The sequence below is a fragment of the Amblyomma americanum genome, chromosome 6 (genome assembly GCF_052857255.1).
Source record: "Amblyomma americanum isolate KBUSLIRL-KWMA chromosome 6, ASM5285725v1, whole genome shotgun sequence".
Classification (NCBI taxonomy): Eukaryota; Metazoa; Arthropoda; class Arachnida; order Ixodida; family Ixodidae; genus Amblyomma; species Amblyomma americanum.
The window spans coordinates 120020230-120027203 of NC_135502.1; positions in this window are offsets into that span (position 1 = coordinate 120020230).

Sequence of the window (6974 nt, forward strand, 5' to 3'; positions counted from 1 at the left end):
CATGTATGCTCCATTTTCTGCATAGCAGGGAACGCTGTCAAAGCTAGCACGTTTTTTTGCAAATGTGAAGTCCGTGCCCAAAATGTAGTTCACCATATAAGCACAGTGACCACATGAATATTTTGTGCTGCAAATCTCAATTACCTTGAGTGACTGCCTCCTGCCCTTCGTTTTACCTCTTGCCACAATTTTGTCCTGCGGCTAATCGAGACTTCGAGAAGTAAAAGTGGCATGTGGTGATACAATATGCATCTCACAGGACGAATCGCATATACACCATCCGCGCCTAAAAAGTAGTCCTCACTCAGTGAAAATCATAGTCAGAGGTACTGAACACTAGGCGCCCCACTGCTTTGAGTGTAGTTTTCAGTGCTACAAGTTCATTTTATACCGCTTTGTTTTCATTCAAACACTCAGCGAGGCTTTGAGAAGAGCAGATATGTGGTGGAGTGAAATGGTTTTCCGAACGCACTACATCCGCAGCATCCTCTGTTATGTCTGTCATGTCTCTGATAACAGTGACTTAGTGCGGCATGAACACACTGAATAACAATCTCACTTGTGCAAGTGCCAACCCGGCAGCGCAAATAAAATCTTTTCCCACGATTATCTATTCGTCTACACAATGTTCTGAGGGCTGTGCAGTGTCTGTGATGAAGAGGTGCAAAGAGACGACGCAGCTCGCGGCGGACGAACTCTACTTCAAAAATTTTATTGTTGCTTTAAACGAAAATCACCTCAATTAAAACTTTAAAACTTCGGAAATTAAACGCAATAAACTGTTCTACTAAACTTGCCATCGCTAGTAGTATTTTTGCTTGGACCACCTGAGAGTGATATGAACGAGTTTTTATGGTCCCAAATGCACTTTTCTGCAAATTCAGCATATTATTTCACATCGACTCATTCGGTTGAATGAGCTGTAACATTTTTAGGGGAATAGACATCTAGAGAAGCAAGATGGCTGTTTCTTAATTTCCAAAAAGGATTTGATATGGTTTAAATGTCAAAGTAGTGGAAATTTACATTTTATTTTAATTAAAAAAAATTATACCGTTCAAAAATACAAGACCTGAATCATATCAAAAGCCAGAAGCTTTGCAAATGTCATTCTAACATTTGTGGTGTATCTTCTAAAAATATGGACTTTTGGTCGATCATAGAGCGATGCCGGTTTCACACGTTTTCTAATTGTTCGAGCGGCCCTCACCTCATGAATAAATTTTTTTGGCATCTGGCTTAGATTTCACACATTGCAAAAATTTTACCTAAATTTTTTGAACAAATTGGATAAGGTTGAGATTAACCCTGGGGTGTTTGGCTTGGAATGACCCGTCACCGACAGAGTTAAGGGCTGATGCTTTGGTGAACTGTGACTTCTTTCACACTTAGCTTTCCTGATTGTGACCAATGTTCTTACAGTGCTCCTTTCTCTTGACGTTGTGATTTGCGTTTGAATTTTATTTCTGCCCAGTCATATTACCAGTCATAATTTTTTCCCGAAAAAAAGCCAGCGTTTCTGGTGAACCAAAGCTTTGGCACTGTTACTCTAAAGTGATCACTGTAAAGAGAAACATAGTACCTTCGTTTTGACAGTGACCAGTGCGGCTGACTGCAAGTACCAGTGGGAACAATAAATATTGCAGTCAAAGCTAAAAAATAAAAAGTGAGAGCAGTATCTTTCTACGGCCTGCTCCCATTGAGTGCACACACCCTATAACATTTGCTAAAGCTCCCCCCCCGGCAGCATATAGCTTAAGCCCACGTGCTTTGTACTAACATTGAACAGTAGGTCAGTGCAGGCATTATCAACGGAAGGCCTTAACCCTCGTAGAGGTGGAGTTCCAAGTGTGGGGTCACCGAGCAAGAAAGTGCACTACAAAAAAATTCATAATGCTGATTTTTGTGTGGTGTACAAAACAGTAGTAACACAGCACTGCAACATCAAAGTAAACTAGCTACGTGGTGGCACTAAGACAAGGTAAAACCCCTTGTGCAGTCATTTCACTGTTGATGGCGGCCCAGACATATGCAGATGTTCTTCAATGTGGCAAGCGCACGAAAAGAAAGCCGCTGTTTGCGATTTGATGCTGATTTATCATGTAATCTTGCACGTCACTACCTCCTTTTTTGCAGCCTCTAGTTGGATATAACCCGTGGACGAGGCGGCAAATGCCCGTTAAAGAATGGCCTCCGACCAATGGCGTCGATCGATTCTCATCACGTTCTCGTTAATTTCCTTAGACCTGCTAGTGTGACATCGCCAGGGGGCGGCAGATGAAGCGGGATAAACCAGGGCTTAATCAGACTAACCGTGACATCAGAAGAAGCGGTCAGTGCCATTAATTGAAGGGCCTTTTTTGAGCGGCATCTGCTGCTTTGTTCTTGATTTTTCTGACTAGCATGCTCTGATGGAACTCATTTCATTTCGGCGTCTTCATGGCACACGTGCTCACGCGCCATATTATTTGCAACGCAGGAAGCCACACTTAGCTGTCATCTAAAATGATTAAATTCAGTTCTACTTAGCAATTGCAAGGAGGTTATGGTATATAGAGACATCTGAAAATGCTGTTCTTGAGGGAGCGCCATTGATATATTATATAACCCTAGTTAAGTTATTGGTGCACACATCTAGTAGCCTCAGAGCATGAATTGGTTTTCACCTACTTATAGTGGTCGATGCCATTTTGTGACAGAACCTTAATTTGGCACAATGCTGTGGCACGTGGACCTATCTGCATTGCTTTTTAAGGAAACAAGGAATTTAGAGAACTAAATTGTTTTTGCGCCGGTTTATTTCTTCCTTGCTTTCATGTAAAAACTTGAGCACAGATTGTTTCATGCATTTTGTAACTGAAAAACTTCAGTGTATTTAAGTTACTGTATGACAAAATCTCTCGTCTTTCTCTGCCTCTATATGTGTTGTCTAAGTGTATTAAGTGGGTGTGTATTTTTATCTGGTGCCCAGGTCTCTCCTGCTGTCTTGTCCTCAATGATATGAAATTGGTGGACTTGTGAGCAGTTTGGCTGTAACTTTATACAAAATAAAGGCCATTTGTGGTATGTTTTCTTTTCAGCTGCAAAAATCTTGTTCTGTAATTGCACTGTGCCTAAACCAAAACATGCAACTACTACACATTATACACGCCTGCATATTCTGTACACTTTGCACCACTACTCTGCATGATTAGAAGGCCAGCCATTGCATTCTGGAGAGAAATATTAACCCATAGCAGCATAGCTTTATGCTGCTGTGGAAGTAATGCTGTCTGGAATAACACATACTTCTCAAAAATGTATCAATATTTCTAGACAGCCTAACGTTGCACTGGTATTGGTGGCATAAAGCTACGCTGCTGTGGGAGTAAGAGTTAACTCCTTTGGAATAAGATATAGTCTTCCTGAAAAGGTGTAACGATAATCTTGAGCAGCATCAACTTACACTGCCTTTTAAGGTGTAAATTAACACTAGAGAGAGTGTAACGTTTATACTGCTTGTCGTGGACTAAAACAGTCTTTCTGAAAAGGTGTAACTATAGTCTTGCGCAGCATAAACTTGCACTGCCTTTCAAGATGTAACTTTATACTAGAGAGAGTGTATCGTTTACAATGTTTGTCGTGGACTAAAACTTTAGTCTGGAGCAAATGGCGTAATATTACCCTCCTAAACGTGGCAGCTAAGTGACAAGTGGTTCACGCCAAAAAAGACTAACATCACTCTTTTTTACAGTGTGGAGTGACGCGATAGTTAGACCTGGCTGAGTGGAACTTGGTCGCGTGACCAGCCATGTGACGAACCACGTGATCATTAACGACGCCGCGCTGCCGGCAACTGCTCCGCACCTCGTGACAGCGTGGCGGCGCCGCCACGCTGAAGGCTCGAAATGCTACCGTGATGTAGCTACCCAGTCAAAACACACTACAGGATTCTAAGACAGAAAATTTCTGCAGTCTGTAGTCTTGTCGTATTTTGTGCATGTCTTGGGTAGTCTGTCTTGTCTTTTGTAGTCGGTCCTGTCTTCTGTAGTCTGCCTTGTCTTTTATAGTCTGTCGTCTGTAGTTTGTCCTCTCTTTTGTAGTCTTTCTTGACTTCTGTAGTCTGTCTTGTCTTCTGTAGTTTGCCTTGTCTACTGTAGTGTCTTGTGTAGTGCTCGTACACTGTGTAACAGTCGTTACTGTGTCACCTGACAATTAACACAGGATTTGTGTTCTGAAGTAGGCAATGCACAAAAATGCACAACTTGTTAATGGTCGCCTGTCAATTAACACAAGCTTTGTGCATTCCAGAGTAATTCGTGCAAAAACCACTAGAATTGAAATGAAAATGATCAATTTTTATTTACTGTTTCGTGCTTTTTTCGAGCTTGCTGATGCATGCTGTCCAGCGGGTTCCTGGCCGCAGGTTCCTAGATACATCGCCCATGAGCCAAGAAAAATGGTCTTTGTCTTGGCTGAAAAAAACAAAAAATAGAGATCACCGCTGCTACCTGCACAAAAAAAATGTGAAAGCGTTGACGCCTCCTCGACACTGGTCACCTTTTAATTTTGGCGCATGGTTGCTTTCTCGTTGACTTCATTCGTTATCAATTAACTCTTATTTTACCCTCACTTAATCCCAGCAATGATTTAGAGTTTTCAAATTTTCCTCCATGGATCGTTCCTGCCCACTCACTGAACACCCGCCCAGTCTAATCACCCGTTCATTGCCTTTTGCTTCTCAACAATTACCTAATTGCCTCTAATTTATCATTCTTTTCCCATATCCTTGTTAAGTATAGGACACTTATCACTGGTCACGTGATTGCTCATTTCGAGTTTTCAAACTTGGCGCCAAGCTTTGGCTTTGTCCATACTTCCAGTTTTTTAAACTTGGCACTACGCTGTAGCTTCACCTACTTTCAGCGTTTTCAAATTGCGCGGTACTTTTTCTCTGGCCCAGCCACTTTTTGGACATTTTTGGTTATAAATAATTATCCGATTATGAAATCTTATTTTCGAGCAGAATCCTCACAACATCGTCTGCCAATTACACAACCAATCGTATGACGCTATCTCTTCTGAGTTGCCCACAACTGCTGCGGACACGATCCCTGGCAACATAGCCTAGTAAACGTCTCACTTTATTCAAAATGTTGTAATACTGAACAAGGCTTATGACTGGCCGAGTTGGTACTGATTCACCTTAAAACCAGCCAGAACACACAAGAAGACATGAGCTCAAGAGGCGGGACTAACAAAACTCTAATTGAAGATTTTGATTATTTTATTTGTGAGGGTTTAACATCCCAAAGCGACTCGGGCTATGAGGAACGCCGTAGTGGAGGGCTCCAGAAATTTCGACCACCCGGGGTTCATTAGCATGCACTGACAACGCACAGTACACGGGCCTCTAAAATTTCGCCTCCATTGAAATTTGACTGGCGCGGCCAGGATCGAACCTGCGTCTTTTGGGACAGCAGCCGAGCGCCATTACCACTGAGCCACCATGGCGGCATCATTGAAGGAAAGCCGCAAAAGACCCACGAAGAGATACGGGCGCACAACAACCCAAAGCAGTGAAAGGGCGAAGTGCAATCAAAGGTCACTGGCATACTAATGAATCATCTAAAAAAGCAAATTCCTTACGGTGAAGGTTTACCGACGGCTTAGCCACACGTGTCCTTAGCCTTACTGATACTACGGGTAATCGTCCGGTATGCACAGTGGCAGATAAAAAATGTTCACCACTTGCAAAAGTAAACGGGTTTTTTGCATTCCACTGCCTCGTAGCTTAAACTACTTGGGAACACAAGCAGATATCAGAATGTGCGCCTGGCTGAGAGTACTTTCACTGTATATAGAGGAAGGCGAATTTTCACCTGACACTGTATGTTCAATCTCGTGAATGCAATCGGAGGACGACCTTTCACTTTGCACGCCTGATTTCCGCGGCACATCAGTGGTTTAGGGAAGTGATAAATCTGTCCGTATATAGTTGAGGCTTACTACATCCGTAAGGCTAAAAACAAGTGCTTGGCTAAACCGTCGGTGAACCTTCACTGTAAGGAATTAGTTTTTTAGATGGTTTACTAGTACGTCAGTGCCTTTCGATTGTTTTTTGCCCTCTCATTGCTTTGGGGTTTTGCGTGCTTGAATCTCTTTGCAGGTCTTCTTTTGCCACTTTCCTTCAATAACATTTCAGTTGTTAAACCAGCCTCATCTTGTGCTCATCTCTTCTCCTGTGTTGTGTCTTCCGGCTGGTTTTAAGATGTAATAGTGAATGGCGGAAGACAGCAATTTTAGAGTCAAGTGCACTTTTAATGGCCATAGCTATAATGAATGTTCATTTATTACAAAAATAGTGCTTACTTCATTAATTTATGCATGAAGTATATGACACTGCATCAAAATAAAAAAGTTCTAACCCTCATGGTCAAACTGCAGTTACAGCAAACAAAAGGACACCATAAACCTGCCCCACATGCAAAAGCTTGCCGTTCAGGCCAATGCAGAAAGAAAATCAGATTACTTCCCAGACTGCATGACACTGCCACGCAAAGTAAAGAATGTGACAGGCAATGAAGGAGCAACAAAAAAGCGAACTGTAGGTAGCAGCCAATCTCATGCAGACAATCTACAAGATTAGGCCAACATAGACGTTGAAGAAGAAATTTGAAAAAAAAGCCACAACAACCACATAATAATTTTTAAGGTTTTCACAGCCCTTTAAATGGCAAATACTTTCCTGAAAAAACATAACAGAAACGGCAATTTTTTTTCGGCTCTCAATTTTTTTCATGTACTTCGTTGTTCTTGAAGCATGGGCGGGTGTAGAGTATTCAGATTAGTGCATGCATCCCTAAGCAATGATATGCCAAAAACTGTACTTAGAGAAAAAGCTTGCTTTACTGAGTGAATACCACTGGCCATCCACTAATTTTCCAGGCTGCTCCAGGTCCCTGGCAAAAATCACACGCAACTTGGTGGCTTGC